Source organism: Bos grunniens, chromosome 22, assembly GCF_055505025.1.
Source record: "Bos grunniens cultivar Pamir isolate PY7600 chromosome 22, Bosgru_T2T1.0, whole genome shotgun sequence".
In the NCBI taxonomy this organism is placed as follows: domain Eukaryota; kingdom Metazoa; phylum Chordata; class Mammalia; order Artiodactyla; family Bovidae; genus Bos; species Bos grunniens.
Window position 1 is genome coordinate 7,017,983 of NC_141186.1, and position 20,871 is coordinate 7,038,853.

The 20,871-nt window shown below is 41.3% G+C and overlaps 1 protein-coding gene across 2 annotated transcripts in view; it reads left to right on the top strand.

Annotated features, from left to right (window-relative positions):
- Nucleotides 1–20,871, top strand: part of CMTM8 (CKLF like MARVEL transmembrane domain containing 8) — a 95,977-nt gene that overhangs the window by 1,435 nt on the left and 73,671 nt on the right. The window lies entirely within an intron of this gene.

Sequence of the window (20,871 nt, forward strand, 5' to 3'; positions counted from 1 at the left end):
GCCTGTCTCCAGGGCCCTGCTTGTAACTGTTAAGGGGCATCCCTTCCTTCTGCCATATCTCGCACAGTTTACTTGTGGCGTGTTCAGTTGAATCTGACTCTTTGCGGCCCCATGGACTGCAGCCCACCAGGCTCCTCTGTCCACGGGATTTCCCAGGCAAGAATACTGGAGTGGGGTGCCGTTTCTTACTCCAGGGGATCTTCCCAACCCAGGGATTGAACCTACATCTCTTGCATTCCCAGGCGAGTTCTTTTTTTTGTTTATTTCCAGGCTGGTGTGTTTCAAAAAGGGTGTCATACAAAAGGGCAGGGACCATGGCTTTTTCCAATGGCAGGCGGAATTCTTTACCACTATGCCACCTGGGGAAGCCCCATATCCCTCATACTTTCACTTAAACCTTTGTGGGGTTGAAATCTAGCTTATGTGAGCTTGGGGCCGTGATGGTACCAAAGTGCTGAGGACCCCAGATCCCCTGAGAAACCTGCTCATCCACTTTTCCAGAGACTCAGAGCACACCCCAGACCAAATGAATACATCCCGGTTGGTTCCAGTGCATTGAGAGTTTGAAGTGTTGGCTTAGCCCATCCCCCATTTCGTTCCCCCTGCTGGCACTGAGGCTGGGGAGATCCAATAGAAAGCTCGGGTATTGGAATCACCTTGCAGGGCCTGGCTTATAGGAATTCAACAAATATTTGCTGTGTGGATGAAGGAGTTGGCAGGCTCCTCTGCTCCAGCAGAGCTAGTGGCAGCTACAGTGACAGAGGTGGGCCTTCTACCCTGGTGTGGATGTGGACCAGGTGTAAAGCAAAACACCTCTTGTTTTCTGATTTATGATCAACAGACTCCATGTTCCATGCTTGCTCTGAAAATAGGAAAGTAAAAGAAAAAATGTAAATGGCCCACAATTATGTTACTAGAAATAACCACTGCTTATGTGTTGGCACGTAGACGTTTCGATTTCAATACGTTTTTTGAAACTGATGGAAAAACATGTGAGAAAAATTATCCTGAATGACTACGAGAGTTTTTATTTTGGCAGATCTCTATATGCACAGGTTTTAGAGTCACTGGCCTACCGGTAGACATCTAACCCTCCCCCACCATTGCCGTACCAGAGGTACCCACATTCCCATCTCTTAGACCCTTCCCCCACCAATGGTGTTATCCTTGGCTTTGTACTCTGACAAATGAGGCTTTACCCTCTTGGGCCACCCCTTCCCCACCCGCATACATACACCTTTATGTCTGGATTAGATCGGTAACCGGTGCTGACCTTAGGATATCATAAACTGTTCAAGAGGAGCCGCTGAGCGGTCTGTGGGTGCTTTTCCTTTGCTGTCCAATTTCTTGTTGTTCCTGGAGATTGTAATTTTCCATTTCTGAGTTCTCTAGATACTTAGTCACTGACTTTACTGTTTGAGTCTTCACTCAGGAAACTGAGAGACAGCAGGTATTCCATCAGGGTCGTTTTCTTGACCAGCCCTCTGGGAGCGTCTGATCCGCTCTCACCTGGCCTTCTCACCTGGACACAGCTGATGGCCTGGGGTCTCCTGCATGTGCCTGTTGAAAGCCCCTTCCCCCTTCTCCTAGGTTGATCTTCTGCCTCCCAGGACCAGTGTCCTCCTCTGTCTGGGGGGAAACACACACCCTCTGACGCACACATGCGTCTCCTAAAAAAGGACACATGTGTAAATCGAGAGGCGCATCTTTTAAAATGTCTTCATTCCACTGTTACACATAATTAATAGTTTGACTAAGTGAAGAATGGTAGATTGGAAATTTTTTCCTTCAGAATTTTCAAAGTGTTCCTCTGTTATCTTCTAGCTCTTCTGATTCTTTTTAAAAGATTCCAATTCTTGATCCCCCACCCCCTTTCTGGAAACCTGTAGAATCTGTTTTCTTCCCAGAGAGCTGTGACATCACAGCGGTGTGCCTTCACATGAGTGTGTTCTTCTGTAATACCAAGAACCTGTTCTCTCAATCAGGAAAACTCACGGACATTTAAAGAGATTAAAAATTTTTTTTAATTTATTTGGCTGCACTGGGTCTTAGTTGCAGCACATGGACTCTCTCATTGTGGTGCACAAACTCTCTCGTTGTGGCACGTGGGCTTAATTGCCCCACAGCATATGGGATCTTAGTTCCCTGGTCAGGGATCAAATCCACACCCCCTGCTCTGCAAGGCGGATTCTTAACCACTGGACCACCAGAAAGTCCCCTAAAAGGTTGTTTTTTTTTTTTTTTTTTCCCTGTTTATGTTATATTCATTTATTCAACAAATATATATTGATCACCAATTTTGAGCCAAGTTACTTATTCTTCTTCTAGGCATGCTCCAAATTGCCTATGTCAAATGTTTAGAATGGCCGGAGAAAGTAAGTAACATTCTCTAAGCCTGCTTTATCCATTGTAGTGGAAATTGCTGTAGAAATTTAAGAAACCTCCACTGAAATGCTGTTTTAACTAGAATTTCTGTTACGCCATCTTAGCCTCTAGCACAGTGACTTTAAAGATTTAATGAGCATAAAAATCACAGTGAGCACTGTACTAAAATGCATATTCTAGAGTGCTGGCTACAGAAATCCTGTTACAGCAAGTTTGCTGCAGTGAGAAAGAAATCAGCATTTTTAACAAGCTCACTAGATACTATTGCAAAGTGTTCTTGGATGGTCCTTTGAGAAAACAGCTACAGAATGCTTAGATACTTTCTTTTATCATAATATGCTATTATCTATAAAACAAATGTCAATAGCTAATTATTTTAAAAATTCCATTACTTATGATATTTCAAGCGAGTCAATTGATGATTGCAGAGTTTCTTCCCCTTGTGCAGTTTTATACATTACTTTTATCTAAATAGATGTTGGGAATGTGGAATGGGAGAGGGTGTCTTCATTCATCGGAAGAACAGTTCATGAACTTACTGTCCATACGTACGTGCTCGTTAGTTCAGTCATGTCCGACTCTTTGTGACCCCATGGACTGTAGCCAGCCAGGCTCTTCTGTCCATGGGATTCTCCAGACAGGAATACTGGAGTGGGTTGCTATTGCCTACTCCAAAGAGATTCTTAAAATTTTCTTTTTCATTTATTTTGGCCATGCCACGTGGCTTGTGGGATCTTAGTTCCCTGACCAGGGACTGAACCCAGGGCCCCAGCAGTGAGAGCACGAGGTCCTAACCAATGGATCGCCAGAGGATTCCATAGAACTCTTGAAAATGTTAAGGATCACCCTAAATAGTATATACTACATTTTATTGATTCAGTATACTGTTTATATTTTATAAATATTTTAATTTTTGTTTATATTTTAACATCTGAGTCAGAATGTAGCTTGCAGTGGATGGTTTGTTGAACCGTAAGGAAAATGGAGCCATGAATTCTTTATTTGAGGGTGGAGGCAGGGCAGGTTTCAAACTTTTGCTGTTCCAGCCCTCAGATTAAGTTAGACCTGCCCCTAGAAGAATGTTACTTTCCGCCTTGAAAAAGCAAAATACTGAGACAAAGAATTACTAAGAACCTGACTTCCTGCTTGAGCCTGGGGGAAATAATAGAGAGTAAAACACAGTGTTTCCCCAAATCTGTTGTCAGGATCCCTTGGCCTGGCTTTCTCACAGAGGTGACCTGCTAAAACACCCTAGACGGTGCCGGTGTAACATGGCATGGCAACCAAATTGTAGTGGTTTCCTTCCTCTTCAAGTTTTATAACGAGCTAGAAGCAATCCAGGACTTGACCTGTGACTTGTAGGATGTTGTGATCTCATAACATTTATGAGGATTGGAAGAATACAAGTGGTTTGTCAGAAGCTGAGTTAAACTGCAGCCTTCCTGTTGTTGGCGACTTCAAAATGAGTTATGTCATGCAGGTAATAATGTCAGATCGCCTTTCGTTTACTTACTGTCATGAGCAAACTTAGTTGGGGGAGGACAGATAGGGTTTCCTGAGAACCGGCAGCTAAATTAATTTGTCCTGGGACTTGCCTGGCAATCCAGTGGTTAAGGCTTCAAGTTCGCAATGCAGGGGACGAGGGTTCAATCCCCGGTGGGGGAACTAGATCCCACATGTGGTGCGGTGAGGCCGGGAGGAATTAAATTAGTCTATCCTGTTGATTTCTTTTTGAAGAAGGATGAACACAGGTTCCTAATCTTGGTAGAAAAATGAGAAAAATGCAAGTATGAAAAAAAACCCCTTGAACCGTGTTCCCCACAGTGGTTCCTGTTAGGCGTGTCAATATTGACCCATGTTTGGGCGTGGGGAGGCTTTTCAGAAATTTTTGGTTATTGTCGTGCCTGTTCTCCTGGTGTTCAATGCCCTGGGGTCCAGGGAGTCTGATGTCCTGAAGCGCTTGGGACAGTCCCCAGCCATGAAGAGTTGCTTCACCAGCTGCCTACAGCCCCACTGTTGAGAAACTCTGGGCGAACCTCTGTTTACCCGCTGGAGTAAACCATTCCAGGGTTTCTTAAGTGGTTGTGTGTTACTTATCTGCAGTTTTTAAAAAATGTGGTCACTTACGAGCTACTCCTTGCTTCCTGCTATGACCATCTGTGCTGAATGCCTTCCATTCATCACTCAGAGGCACCCTCCACCCGGCTCTCCACCCTGTAGTGACTTGCACGGACCCGGCCGTCTCCAGGGTCCCCTCTGATGCCACACTGGATTCCAGGGTCCTCCTGGCACCTGTAGGATGCGGTAGGTGGGAAAGGAGCAGGTTCAGGGCGCTCGTTCTTGGGACTCCTGCCTGCCGGGCTCAGCAGCCTAGCTGTGTCCCTCTGTGCAAGGCGGGCTCTGGCAGCCCTCGGCCCTGGGCTGTTTTCCCTGGCTCTGTTATCCGGTCACTCCCAGCCACTTCCTATTGCCAGGCCCTGCGTTATGGCTTGTGGTTTTCCTGCACCCTACCTTCTAAATAAGACCTTTATTACACTCTGCTCAGATTACCCAATCTGAATGTGCCAGTTTCCTGGGGAGACCTGATAAATTACCTTTCCTCATCAGCGTTCATTTCTTTAGGCATTGTGTTTTGTTTTGTTTTTTCCCAATTTTTAAAAACATTTTTTCTTCTGTTCCTGGCTTTAAAAAAAATTATTGAAGTTCTTCAGTCATTCTTAATGTCTGCCTGCATGCGTGCATGCTAAGTTGCTTCAGTTATATCTGACTCTTTGCAACCCTATGAACTGTGGCCTACCAGGCTCCTCTGTCTATGGGATTCTCCACGCAAGGATACTGGAGGGGGTTGCCATTTCCTTCTCCAGGGGCTCTTCCCAACTCAGGGATTGAACCCGAGTCTCCTGTGGCTCCTGCATCGCAGGTGGATTTTTTACCTCTGAGCCACTGGGGAATCCCAATGGCCACCTGCTGCTGCTGCTGCTAAGTCGCTTCAGTCGTGTCCGACTCTGTGCGACCCCATAGACGGCAGCCCACCAGGCTCCCCTGTTCCTGGGATTCTCCAGGCAAGAACACTGGAGTGGGTTGCCATTTCCTTCTCCAATGCATGAAAGTGAAAAGTGAAAGTGAAGTCGCTCAGTTGTGCCCGACTCTTAGCGACCCCATGGACTGCAGCCCACCAGGCCCCTCCGTCCATGGGATATTCCAGGCAAGAGTACTGGAGTGGGGTGCCATTGCCTTCTCTGGGCCACCTAGTATTCCATAAATGTCCAGGCTCCCACTGTTCAATTTAGGTTTCTTTCTTTCCTGTAACAAGGTTGTAACAAACAGTCCTTAAGCCCCCTCTTTCTGGATACTCTTTTGAGGTTTTCTATGGATGTGTACTTGGAATTGAGCAACAGGGCATATGAATCTTCCTTGAAGTAAAATTTTATTGATGTCTACAGTAAAATTTACCCTTTTTAGTGTACTGTTCTATGAGTTTGGGCATATCCAGGTTTAAGATACAGCTTTATTGAGATATTAGCGATAACAGATTGATGATTTTTCCTTAAAAACTAAAAATACAGCTGTTGTCTGATCCAGCCATCCCACTCGTGGGTGTATATTGGGAGAAAAGACACACGCACTCCAGCGTTCACTGCAGCATTCTTTACAGCGGTCAAGGAATGGAAGCCGCCGCAGTGTCCACTGACAGACTCATGGATACAGAAGACGTGATACACACATACAATGGAATATTACTCAGTCGTAAAAAGTAACGAAATAATGCCATTAGCAGCAACATGGATAGATGTAGAGATGAAGTAAGTCAAAGACCATTATCATGTAGGATATGCATGTCCTTTGCTGTACCCCTGAAACATTTAAAATCAACTATACTTCAAGAAAAAATTAAATAAAAAACAAAAAAATAAGAAAAGTAAAAATATACATGAAAAGTTGACCTTTTAAAGGTGTACAATTCAGAAATTTTTTAGGATATTCACAGAGTTGTACAGCTTTCATCATTGTCTGATTTTAGGACATTTTTGTCACCACAGAAAGAAACCTTATATCTGTTAGCAGTCACTCCCTGGTCTCCCCTGGCCTCAGCCCTTGGTAGCAGCTAATCTGTTCTTTGCCCCCTGGATTTGTCTGTCCTGGTTATTTCTTGTAGATGGATCCTATAGTGTGTGGCCCTTGCTGTCTGGCTTCTTTCACTTAACATAATGTTTCCAAGGGTTATCCATGCTCTAACATGTCTCAGTACTTCATTCCTTTTATTGCCAAATAATATTTCATTGTATTATACATATATATGTATTGTTTATCCATTCATCAACTGAGAACAGTTGAGCTGTTTCCACATTTTGATTGCTACGAACACACTGCTGTGAACCTTCGTGCACAGGTTTTGTGTGGACTTAGTTTTCACTTCTCTTGGGCGTTTACGTAGGAGAGGAGGGTTGACTGATCCGGTAGGTGTTTGTCTGCTATTTGTCAGGGTACTGCTAGACTCTTTCCAAAATGGTGACCCTAACTTATAATTCCAGCACCAACACGAGTGTTCCGATTTCTCCACATCCTCCCCAAGATTTGTTTTCTGCCTTTTCTAATCATCCTGACGAGGTATGAAGTGATATCTCATTGTGGTTTTAGTTTGTATTTCCATGATGACTATTGATGTTGAGCATCTCTTTATGTCATTTGTCTAGCTTCTTTGGAGAAGTGTCAGTTCAAATCCTTGGCCATTTAAAAGGAACAACCAGGCCCTGAAAAGTTGAAAAGTAATGTCAACGGCAGCCCAATAAAGATAATGCGAACAACCAAAAAATCCTTTGCCATTTAAAAAACTAATTTCTCTTATTGTGGACTGTAAGCATGCTTTTCATATTCTGGATACAGGTTCCTTATCATATATCAGATACATGATTTGCAAATATTTTTCTTCCATGCTGGGTGTTGTCTTTTCACTTTATGTGATGGTTTCCTTTAAAGAACAAGGGTTTCCTAATTTGACAAAGTACAGTCTGTGTATTTTTTTTCTCTTGTTGTTTGTATTTTTGATGTCATATCTAAGAAGACTTTGCCTAATGCAGGGTCACAAAGATTTGCTTGTCTGTTTTTTACTGAAAGTTTTATAGGTTTTTTTTTTAGGGGGGTGGTGCTGCATTGCATGGCACGCGCAACTTCCCTGACCAGGGATCGAACCCGTGCCCCCTGCAGTGGAAGCACAGAATCTCAACCACTGGACTCCTGGTAAAGTCAAAAGTTGTGTAGTTTTATGCCTTACATTTAGGTCTGTGGCTAATTTGGAGTTAATTTTTTGAGGAAGGAGGGTAATTTTGTTCATTTCCGTGTGGATATCTAATGGTCCTAGCACTATATGTTGAAAAGATAATTTTTTTCCCCACTGAATTGTGTTGGCACCCACTGTTGAACATCATATGGCCATAAATGTAAGGATTTATTTCTGCATCATCAGTTGTTTTGTTGATCTAAATATCTATCCTTGTGCCAGTACCACACTAACTGTAGCTCTGTAGAAAGTTTTGAAATCAGACTGTGAGTTTGCAAGTTTGTTATTTTTTGAAAGTTGTTTTGCCTATTCTGGGTCCCTTGCATTTCCTTGAATTTTAGTATCATCTTGCCAATTTCTGCAAAAAGGGGTGCTAGAGTTTCAGTATGGGTTGTGCTGAATCTGTAGATCAATTTAGGGGATATTGCTGTTTGAAAACTGTTTTCTGATTCATGGACATGGGATACCTTTCTGTTTATTTACAACTCCTCTGATTTCTTTAACAATGTTTTGTAGTCTTCAATGTACATATCATATATTTCTTTTGTTAAATTTATTCCTAAGTGTTTTATTCTTTTTGATGCTATTGAACATGGAATTATTTTAATTTCATTTTCAGATTGTTTATTGCTACATCATAGAAATCCAGTTGAGCTCTGTATCCTTAACCTTATATTCTACAATTTTGCTGATTTCATTTATTAGTTCTAATAGTTTTGTGTTGGAGTGGGGTTGCTCTATGTGTTTTTAAGGCTTTGATATTACTGCCCAGTTGTACAGAAAGGTTTATACCCACTGGCATTCCCTGTAGTTCTGTTTCAGTGGGTTTGTGTGTTTGTGTTCTAGTGGTGTTTCAGTGGGTTTGTTTCTTCAAATACTTAAACTTTTAACATTTTCCAATTTTCTTGGAGTGGGAGATACTCTAAAAAAACCTGATTTGGCATAGACACCCACCAGTCAGAGCATTAGCTAATATTCAGGGGAGCCTTGGACATGTGAAAAAAGAGATTTTTTAAAATCTGTATTTCTGTGATGATCAAAATTTAACATTTAAAATATGCTCATTAGCCATTTATTTCTTCTTTCAGTAAATGCCTGTTTTTCCCCTTCTACTCATTAAAAAAAAAAAAAGGGCCCTTTCTTTCTTTAAAAATGTTTTAAAGATATAAAAGGGATTGAAAAAGTGAAAGCGTTAGTTGCTCAGTCATGTCCGACTCTTCGTGACCCCATGGACTGTAGCCCGCCAGGCTCCTCCGTCCATGGGATTCTCCAGGCAGGAATACTGGAGTGGGTTGCCATGCCCTCCTCCACGGGACCTTCCCAACTCAGGGATCGAACCCATGTCTCCTGTGTTGCAGGGAGATTCTTTACTGTCTGAGCCACCAGGGAGTGAAGACATTTATGAAAATTTACCTCCAAGGAGGGAAATAAGATTGGATTGTGGGATGTAGTTGAATAGGGAGGTTTGCTTTTTAACTCCTTATTTTTTATATGGTTTTAATTTTTTTGTGATGAGAATGTATTTATGCATTAATGTAGTTAAAGAAACTTAGCAGTGTGTTCATTGTAAAAAAACTTCAAGTCATTTACATATAGAGTGAAAACTGAGTGTCTCTGATAACTTACCTCCTTCACCGTATCCAGCATCTACCCCCATCTACTTAGTGTTCACAGACCTTTTTCTGTGCGTGTGCATATATACACACACGTGAATGAGTGTAGTATACATATTCTGCAGCTTTGTTTTCACTTAGTGATACCTTGATGTTTTTCCATGTTGCTTTTGTGTTGATTTGTAGGTTTCCTGTATAAGTATCAACTTTCTCGCGTCATTTGTTGTTAGTATCATTCATGCCATTTTCATCAAAATAAGTTTCTAATTTGCATGAAATCTAGATCTTACCTTTATTCAGCCTTCTTGGGTTTACTTTGCTTAAACATGGCTTCCTTAGACCCAGGATTATACAGATATTTGGAGAAAATACCACTCTTTTAAATGTTAAAAATATTTACCAGCAGGAGTTCCCTGGCTGTCCAGTGGTTAGGACTCGGCGCTTTCACTGCCAGAGCCTGAGCTCAATCCCTGGTCAAGGAAAAGACTCTGCAAGCCATGCGGTGCAACCAAATATAAATAAATAAACAATTTAAAAAAATTGTCATCTAAAGGCATAAGTTCTTTCTGTGTGGATAAGAATGTAAAATCATGATCATGGTATCTCCCCTGCCAGAGTGAAGTAAATCAGAAAGGGAAAAACAAATATCATATATTAACGCATATGATGGAATCTAGAAAAATGGATGGAATCTAGAAATATGGTACCGATGAACCTATTCACAGGGCAGGAATAGAGAACAGACTTCCGGACCCAGCAGGGGAAGTAGAGGGTGGGATGGACTGAGAGAGTACGACTGACATATATACGTTACAATGGGTAAAATTCATAGCTAGTGGGAGACTGCTGTATAGCACAGGGAGCTCAAGTTGGGACTCTAGTCCGGTGGGAGGGGGTGAGGGCTGGGAGGGTGGTTCACGAGGGAGGGGACATGTGTATACTATGGCTGGTTCCCATTGTTGTATGGCAGAGACCACCACAACATTGTAAAGCAATTATCCCCCAATTAAAAATAAATTTAAAAGAATGTAATTTCCACCCCCAAATGGGTAGCTAGTTGTCTCACCATTAATCATATTCCCATATATGTGTAACTGTTTCTTGATTTTGCTGCTGCTGCTAAGTCACATCAGTCGTGTCCGACTCTGTGCAACCCCATTGATTCTGAGTCAATTCTAAATTGACTGTAGCTTTACATGCGTTTAAATATTCAGTAGGATCAGTTCAGTTCAGTTGCTCAGTCGTGTCTGACTCTGTAACCCCATGGACTGCAACATGCCAGGCTTCCCTGTCCATCACCAACTCCCGGAGCTTACTCAAACTCATGTCCATTGAGTCAGTGATGCCATCCAAACATCTCATCCTCTGTTCTCCTCTTCTCCTCCTGCCCCCAATCATTCCCAGCATCAGGGTCTTTTCAGATGAGTCAGTTCTTTCCATCAGCTGGCCAAAGTATTGGAGATTCAGCTTCAGCATCAGTCCTTCCAATGAATATTCAGGACTGATTTCCTTTAGGATGGACTGGTTGGATCTCCTTGCTATAAATCATACCAGTTTCTCTCTTTCTTGCTGTGCTTTTGTATACTTACACTTACACTTAGAGGTGATTTTTAAAATCATTGTTCTTTACATTCCACTCTGATTTTGATTGAGACTGCATTAAATTTATAAATTAATTTGAAGAGATATCCTTATGATATTGAATCTTATTTAAGAATATTTTATCTATTTATTTAAGGTCATTTTATGCTCTTGCAGTCCTAAGTTTTTGCCAGATGTATCTATGTACTTCTTATTATATTTGATAAATAGGATTTATACAAAATGAATTTGGCGATTTGTAACTGTTTATAATTTGAAAAAAAGCTACTGATTATCTTGTTTTATATGTAGCCATTTTATTTGAATAATTAGTTCTAATTATTATTGTCCTAATTATTATAGTTAGTTCTATTATTATTTTATAAGTTACAGTAATATCTGAACACGGGTGGTTTTCTTCTTTTTATATTTATACTGTTTTTCATTATTGCATAGGTTAGGAATGATTGAGACAAGATGGATATCTTTGGCTGACTCATAACTTTAACTGCAGTGTTTCCAATGCTTTAATTATAATACAGGTTTTACTGTGGATTCTGGTAGATATTCTTTATTGAATTAAGAAAGGGAGGTTTAACTCTGTACGTCGTTTAATCAGGAATGATTGTTGAATTTGGGAGCTAATATTTGGCTGGGAGGGTGCCTTTTGTTAGGTCAGCATATAGGTTTTTTTTTTCCTTCTATTTGTTAATGGAATGAATTGCATTAGAAAATCTAACGTTGAGTCGTTCTTGTACTTGTGATATAATCTCTATTTAATTATAGTGTATTTTTTAAAGAAATTATTGGATTTTAAAATTTTCTTTTTTAACTCTTGGGTTTGATTTGTTGGTGTCATATCTGAGGGTTTTCTGTTTGTGTTAATGTAAGACCAGCCTTCTAGATCACTTTGCTGTGTTCTCTTTTGTCTGACTTTACTAATGTCACCCCAGCTTTTTTTGGCTAGCATTTATCTGATATGTTCTTGTCCCTTTATTTTTAATTGAAGTGAGATTCACATCACATATAGGCATACTTCAGAGATACTGTGGTTCCAGACCAGTGTAATAAAGCAGTACCAAAATAAAGCTAGTCAAATAAATTTTTTTGGTTTCCAAGTGCATATAAATTGCTTACATTATACTGTAGGCTGATAAGTATTTAATTCAATACATTTAAAAAACAATGTACATACCTTAATTAAAAATGCTTTATTGGTAAAAAATGCTAACCGTCCCCAAGTCTTGAGCGAGCCATAATCTTTTTGCTGGTGGATGTTGATGGCTGCTGACTAAGCAGGGTGGTAGCTGCTGAAGGTTGGGGTGGCTTTGGCAGTTCCTTAAAATAACGCAAGAATGAAGTTTGCTGCATTCGCTGACTCTCTTTTCATGAACCGTCTCTCTGTGGCGTGCTGTGTTCTTTGACAGCACCTGACCCACAGTAGAACTTCTTTCAGGGTTTGTGTCCGTCCTCTCACACCCTGCCGCTGCGTTATCAGCTAAGTTCATATAATGTTCTGGATCGTCAGCAGTCAGTGAGGTTCACCATCTTTTATGGGCAAGGTTTGTGGCACCTCAAAACAGTTATGATCGTATCATTGGAGATCACTGATCACGGATCACCATAACAAATGTAGTAGTAATGAAAAGGTGTGAAATATTGTGAGAATTAACAAATGTGACAGAGACCCAAAGTGAGCAAGTGCTATTTGAAAAAGTCAATAAGATTTGTTTGATACAGGGTTGCCACAAACCTTCAATTGTGAAAAACAGTATTTTTGAAGCACATGAAAGGAAAGTGTAATGGAATGAGGTATGTCTATAAAAGTAGCTATTTAAAATGAACAAATGAATGACATTCAGTATAATACATTCGATCACTTTTATCCAGTTATGGAACATTTTCATCTTCTGAAAGGAAACTGTCCCTTTAATATTTTCCTTTGTCTGTCATCTTGTTAAGCCTTCTATATTGATCATGTAACTAGATTTTAGTTCTATACCCAGTCTGAGAATCAGTCTTTCAATATAGAAATTTTTAACACATTTATATTTATTGTGATAACTTATTTAGAATTCTTAGTTTTCCTTATTTTTTTCTCTAATGATTGTAAGTTATAAATTCCATTTCTATTTTGTTTGGAGCTATCTTTTAAATTTTACCCAAAGTACTTATATATATATAAGTACGGAGAAGGCGATGGCATCCCACTCCAGTACTCTTGCCTGGAAAATCCCATGGATGGAGGAGCCTGCTAGACTGCAGTCCATGGGGTTGCAAAGAGTTGGACACGACTGCGGTACTTCACTTCACTTATATTTTGCTAACTCCCCAGAGAATTAAGATGTGTAACCACATAATTCCATTCAAAATATAACACTAAGCTTTTCCTTATCATGCTCTTTGTGTTAGACAGTTTTTTATGTTTTTCTTAAATAACATTTTTTGAGATATAATTCACATACCATACAATTCACCCACCTGAAGTGTGCAACTCAGTGGCTTTGGGAATATTTACAGGGTTGTGCAACCATCATCATAATCAATTTTGGAATATTTTCATCATCCCAGAAAGAAACTCCATACTATTAGGAGTCATTCTCCATTTCTCCACAACCTCTTCCTATGCTATCACTAATTCTACATTCTGTGTCTATCAGATTTGCCTGTTTTGGACATCTCATATAAATGGAATCCCATAATACGTAATCTTTTGCGCCTAACTTCTTTCACTTAAGCTAACATTTTCAAGATTCATCCATGTTAAAGCATGAGCGAGTACTTCTTTTCTTTTTTTGCCAAATATTGTTTCATTGTGTGGCTTCATTTTATCCATCCATTCATGAGTTCATAGACATTTGGGTTGTTTTCCACCTTTTAGCTATTGGTAACGCTGCAAGAAAATTAGAGATACCAAGGGAACATTTCATGCAAAGATGGGCTCGATAAAGGACAGAAATGGTATGGACCTAACAGAAGCAGAAGATATTAAGAAGAGGTGCCAAGAATACACAGAAGAACTGTACAAAAAAGAGCTTCACGACCCAGATAATCATGATGGTGTGATCACTCACCTAGAGCCAGACATCCTGGAATGTGAAGTCAAGTGGGCCTTAGGAAGCATCACTACGAACAAAGCTAGTAGAGGTGATGGAATTCCAGTTGAGCTATTTCAAATCCTAAAAGATGATGCTGTGAAAGTGCTGCACTCAATATGCCAGCAGATTTGGAAAACTCAGCAGTGGCCACAGTGGACTGTGGCCTGGACTTTTCCAGTGGACTGGAAAAGGTCAGTTTTCATTCCAGTCCCAAAGAAAGGCAATGCCAAAGAATGCTCAAATGACCGCACAATTGCACTTATCTCACACGCTAGTAAAGTAATGCTCAAAATTCTGCAAGCCAGGCTTCAGCAGTACATGAACCATGAACTTCCAGATGTTCAAGCTGGTTTTAGAAAAGGCAGAGGAACCAGAGATCAAATTGCTAACATCTGCTGGATCATGGAAAAAGGAAGAGAGTTCCAGAAAAACATCTATTTCTGCTTTATTGACTATGCCAAAGCCTTTGACTGTGTGGATCACAATAAACTGTGAAAAATTCTTCAAGAGGTGGGAATACCAGACCAACTGACTTGCCTCTTGAGAAACCTATATGCAGGTCAGGAAGCAACAGTTAGAATTGGACATGGAACAACAGACTGGTTCCTAATAGGAAAAGGAGTACGTCAAGGCTGTATACTGTCACCCTGCTTCTTTAACTTCTCTGCAGAGTACATCATGAGAGACGCTGGGCTGGAAGAAGCACAAGCTGGAATCAAGATTGCCAAGAGAAATATCAATAACCTCAGATATGCAGATGACACCACCCTTATGGCAGAAAGTGAAGAGGAACTCAAAAGCCTCTTGATGAAAGTGAAAGTGGAGAGTGAAAAAATTGGCTTAAAGCTCAACATTCAGAAAACGAAGATCATGGCATCTGGTCCCATCACTTCATGGGAAATAGATGGGGAAACAGTGGAAACAGTGTCAGACTTTATTTTGGGGGGCTCCAAAATCACTGCAGATGGTGATTGCAGCCATGAAATTAAAAGACGCCTACTCCTTGGAAAGAAAGTTATGACCAACCTAGGTAGCATATTCAAAAGCAGAGACATTACTTTGCCAACAAAGGTCCGTCTAGTCAAGGCTATGGTTTTTCCAGTGGTCATGTATGGATGTGAGAGTTGGACTGTGAAGAAAGCTGAGCACCGAAGAATTGATGCTTTTGAACTGTGTTGTTGGAGAAGACTCTTGAGAGTCCCTTGGACTGCAAGGAGATCCAACCAGTCCATCCTAAAGGAGATCAGTCCTGGGTGTTCACTGGAAGGACTGATGTTGAAGCTGAAATTCCAGTACTTTGGCCACCTCATGCGAAGAGTTGATTCACTAGAAAAGACCTTGATGCTGGGAGGGATTGGGGGCAGGAGGAGAAGGGGACGACAGAGGATGAGATGTCTGGATGGCATCACCGACTTGATGGACATGAGTTTGAGCAAGCTCCAGGAGTTGGTGATGGACAGGGAGGCCTGGTGTGCTGTGATTCATGGGGTTGCAAAGAGTCAGACATGACTGAGCGACTGAAGTGAACTGAACTGAATGCTGCTAAGAACATACATGTACAAGTTTTTGTGTAGACATATATTTTTGTTTCTCTTGAATGTCTTCCTAGGAGTAGAATTTGCTGGCTCGTATGATAACTGTGTTTAACTGTATGAGGAACTGCCAGACTATTTTCCAAAGCAAATGCTTAATTTTACAATCCCTGGGTTACTTTTTAAAAAACTAATGTCTTAGGAATAATTTCTTGCCAGTTGTCTGACGCTTTTACCCATAGTGTTGTTGTTTAGTCACTAACTCACGTCCAACTCTTTTGCAACCCCATGGACTATAGCCTGCCAGGCTTCTCTGTCCATGGGTTTTCCCAGGCAAGAATACTGGAGTGGGTTGCCATTTCCTTCACCTGGGGATCTTCCTGACACAGGAATCAAACCCATGTCTCCTGCATTCGCAGATAGATTCTTTACCACTGAGCTACCAGGCAGTAGTACCGTTTGATATTACACCCGTAATACCAAATGACTCTTTTGACGACTACAAATTTAAATCTTTTCATGCTACTTTTTGTGTCATTTGCTTTCTTGGTTTATTTTTCACTTTCAAAGTACTTCCCTGAGTAATTCCTTTAGCAAAGGTTTAAAGGTGTTGAATTTTTTTGAACCCTTGCACTTCAAAGAGCGTCTTTCTTTTCACCTTTATACTTGAGTAATTTCATTGGGTAAAATGATAGGTCTTAAAATTTCTTTCCATTAGTGCTTTGGAGATGTTGCTTCATTGTCTTCTAGTGTCCCGGGGTGTTAATAAGAGACCTGATGGTCTGGTAGTCCCTGGACAGGCCTGTGAGTTTCAATATCGTACCCCACCCCCAACCCCTAACCTTGTGATTGCCATTCCCACCGATTTAGTTGCAGTACAACCTTGCATGAATGATGCCTTGCACATTCAATAACCTTAAGAATGTAGAAAGTTGGTATGGATGGTGTAGCAAGAAATGGTAGGTGGATTGTCATTACACAGAGTGACATGGCTCATGCAAGGCAGTTTTGCAACCGTATGAGGTAATTATGCTGGAGCTTCAGGTTGATGTGGTTAGGAATAAAAGAAGATTGTTGACCTTCCACTTGGAGTTTCCTGAGTCCTGGTGAGATCTGTCCCTGGGCAGGCTGAATACCCTCACCTCATCCTGGGAGAAATCCAGAAGACCTGGAAACCCCTATCAGGACAGCTGTAGCCTGATATTCCCTGCTGAGAACAAACCTTTGCATCTGTTTCAGTGAACTATGAGGTTTATGGTGTTTAAGTCACAAGCTTGTTTTACTAGCTTTCAAACCCACAACTCTAGGGGAATCAGGTTCTCACTTCCTTTTTTCTTTTAATGTCCTTTTAAGTAATCAAAATTAAAAAAAAAAAAGTCTCTTTGAATGCTTTTGGAATTTTCTTCCCTTCTTTAGAGGGTGACTTAAAACTCATCTGCCCCAGCACTCCTTGGACCCTTTATAACTAATACTCAGATCTGTCTTCAGTGCAGGGAGATTCCTTGTATTTCTTACATCTCTTCTTTCTGTTTTCTCCTTCAAAAAAGTCTGTATTCAATCCAGAAGTTCCAGGAGAAATATCTTCTAACTTCTCTTTTATACATTCCTTCTCTGTGTTCTCTTGCAGAGTCCTAAGGAAATAACACTTACGGCTCAAAGTCAGATTTTCAGTTGACTGTGTTCTGCTCTTCAGCCCAACTGCTGAATTTAAAAAAATATTTTCTTATTGAAGTATAATTGATGCTGGGAGGGATTGGGGGCAAGAGGAAAAGGGGACGACAGAGGATGAGATGGCTGGATGGCATCACTGACTCGATGGACGTGAGTCTGAGTGAATTCCGGGAGTTGGTGATGGACAGGAAGGCCTGGTGTGCTGCGATTCATGGGGTCGCAAAGAGTTGGACACGACTGAGCGACTGATCTGATCTGATCATTGATTTATAATGTGTTTATTTATTTTTAATTTTTGGCCACACCCTGTGGCTTATGGGATCTTAGTTCCCAGATCAGGGATGGAACCCTCCCTCCCTGCATTAGAAAGCAAAGTCTTAACCACTGGACCGCCAGGGAAGTACCCCAACTGCTGAATTTTAATTTTGGCTTTGACAGTTTTAATTCCCAACGTTTTGTCATTCTTTTTACTTTGCAGTCTGGTTGTGTTTTATTGAATCACTTTAAGACTGTTGGGTATACAGTTGACCCTTGAACAATGTTGGTTCGACTGCATGGTTCTATTTACAAGTGGATATTTTTTTGTAGTATCCGACCACAGGAGCCAAGGTTGGCCAACTTTAAGTTTTACTTAGATTTTCAACCACAGAGAGTCGGGGCTCTCCAAACCCCTGTGTTGGTCAAAAGTCAACCATATTTAAGCTTTCCTTAGTTTATAGAGAGACCACTTGTACTTGTTGAGTCTGTTGCTTCCCATATGGCTGTTTTCCTCAACCATTTGTTGATGATTGTTGGTTTGTAGGGCTTCCCTGGGGGCTCCCACAGTGAGGAATCCACCTGCAATGTGGGAGACCTGCGTTGGATCCCTAGGTTGGGAATATCCCCTGGAGGAGGGCATGGCAACCCACTCCAGTATTTTTGCTGGGAGAATCCCATGGGCAGAGGAGCTTGGTGGGCTACAGTCCATGGGGTCGCAAGGAGTCAGACAGACTGAGCGACTTACCACAACACAGCACAGTTAGTAATTGTAGATGGTTGGAGGCTGGTTGGCTTACATGAGAATCTATGAGCCCTCAGGAATGAATGCAGGTTTTCATCATGTGACCTTTCAAGACATGATCTAGTGTCTTTTTTTAGAGAAAAAGAATTATTAATAGAGGGGAGCAACATTGGGGGAAGTGTGGCTGCTTGGACTTTGCTATGAGATGTGCAAATAGCTTGTTGGAGCGTCTGGAAGTCTTGAGGCTTTATCTTGGGGGCTATTTCCAGAAGTAACTGCTGGAGAGGGTGTGGAGAGAATGATTAACTTGGCAGCCTTCTAAGTCTTTAAATTTTTTCCTTATCAGATAACCCTTGGCTCATTCTTTTCCCCATCTTTGCTGTTACCTTTAATCATTGGACTTTTTTGAGTATCTGCTTGGAAACTTCCCTTTTTGATGGTCCTCTGTTTCCCTCTCCAGGGCTGAAGACTGGAAACCTTTTTCCTTGTTATTAGTTTGTTGCCAAAGCCTCCCAGGATTCCCTCATGGTTACATACCGCTGCTGTTGCTCTTTCCAGTTTTTCAGCACTACTGCATATTTTAAAATTATTTGTATGTATGGTGTTTTTTATTTTTTGTCATTTCAATGGGATTTAGGGAGGATGGAGAGAGAAACATAGAGGTCTAGTCAGCTGCCTTGAGAGAGCTCTGCTGTTTTATTATTTATGTAAAGGCATATTGTATCATTTATTTTGCCTGTGCTGAGTCTTTGTTACTGCACGTGGGCTTCTAGTTGCAGCAAGCGGGGGCTGTTCTTTAGTTGCAGGGCAGGGGCTTCTCTTGTGGTGGAGCTCAGGCTCCAGGGCACACGGGCTTCCGTAGTTGTCGCGCTCAGACTCTGTAAAGTGTGGGCTCAGTAGATGCGGTGCATGGGCTTAATTGCTCCAAGACCTGTGGGATCTTCCCCGACCAGAGACCAAACGTCCCCTGCATTGCACGTGGATTCTTAACCACTAGACCACTTGGGAAGCCCTGTAAAGGCATTTTTTTATGTCGTATAAGGAATATTCACCTTCTTTCTGAGTTGAAAATGTATTTTTCCAGCTTTTCATGCTTTGACTTTATTTGCAAACCTTAAAGACTCATCTTTAAGTCTGTCAGTTATGTTTTTTCCTTACATTTGGTTCATTAGAACGGTCTACCTCCCTAACAAAGCTAAATGTAATTAACTATACATTGCTTTTTAAGTTTTATTTATTTATGGCTGTGCTGGCTCTTCATTTCTGCACGCGGACTTTCTCTAGTTGCGGCGAGCAGGGGCTACGCACTGGTGTGTGTTTCTCGGGCTTCTCACTGCGGTGGCTCCTCTCGGTGCGGGGCACGGGCTCTAGGTACCCGGGCTTCAGTAGTCGCGGCATGCAGGCTCAGTCGTGATGCATGGGCTTAGTTGCCCCCCACAATGTGGGACTTCCCTGGACCAGGGATTGAGCTTGCGTCACCTGCATTGGCAGGTGGATTCTTAACCACTGGACCACCAGGGAAGTCATTACACGTTAATTTTTAACCTGTATTTTTCTTGTAGTATGTTTTTCTGTTTAGCCTTAATATTAAAATTTACTTTAGCTGGAGGTAGAAGGTTGGCTCTAAGGTTGGGTTGTTTTTAGGTGTCTTCTCAGTTGTCTCAACGTGCTATATTGATAATCTGTAAGTCTGTTTTTCATTAACTAATGTGGATTGCTCCCTCTATTTCACTGATTCGGTTCATGTATCTATTTGGGTTCACCTCTATACTTCCTAGTCTATTCCAGCCTTTGCTCCCGAGTTTGAAAGATACATTTTAACATCTGACAAGGCAAACCACCCCAACCATAATTTTTAGAATTTTGTAAAAAGTCATTCATTGCTGTGCCCTGTCTTTTCTGTGAAATTATCTTGGCTTAAAAAAAATTTTTTTTTAACTTTTTGGCCTCACCTTGTGGCTTGTGGGAATCTTAATTTCCCTGCTGCTAAGTCACTTCAGTCGTGTCTGACTCTGTGCGACCCCATAGACGGGAGCCCATCAGGCTCCCCCATCCCTGGGATTCTCCAGGCAAGAACACTGGAGTGGGTTGCCATTTCCTTCTCCAATGCATGAAAGTGAAAAGTGAAAGTGAAGTCACCCAGTCGTGTCCGACTCTTAGTGACCCCATGGACTGCAGCCTACCAGGCTCCTCCATCCATGGGATTTTCCAGGCAAGAGTCCTGGAGTGGGGTGCCATTGCCTCCTCCCTACCAGGGATCAAACTCCACACCCTCAGCACTGGAAGGCGAAACCTTAACCACTAGACCACTGGGGAAATCCGTCTTGGCTTTTGATTGGTTTATTATATAATACCTAGATTAACTTTGGAAAAGAGGTTTATACTATATAGTTTCTAATAAGAAGATGCCTTAGCTGTTCCCTTGTCTTCTGTTACGTATTCCTGTTGATTCTTTGCTCTTCGAGGTCTTTTCCAGTCTATAATGTGAGTTTTACAATGTAAATTAATTATGCATATCTTAATTATTCAGTCATCAAATGTGTGTTGAATAATTGTGCTCTAGAACCTTTGTCTAGCATTTAGAATATAGTGGTATGATACTTTTCTATTTTTATTTAAGTGGATGGTCAATGATAGGATGTAAGACATGAAAAGAAACATATACTCAGAATGATATTGAAGGATAGTTTTTTAAAAAACTCTCAAATTTTCA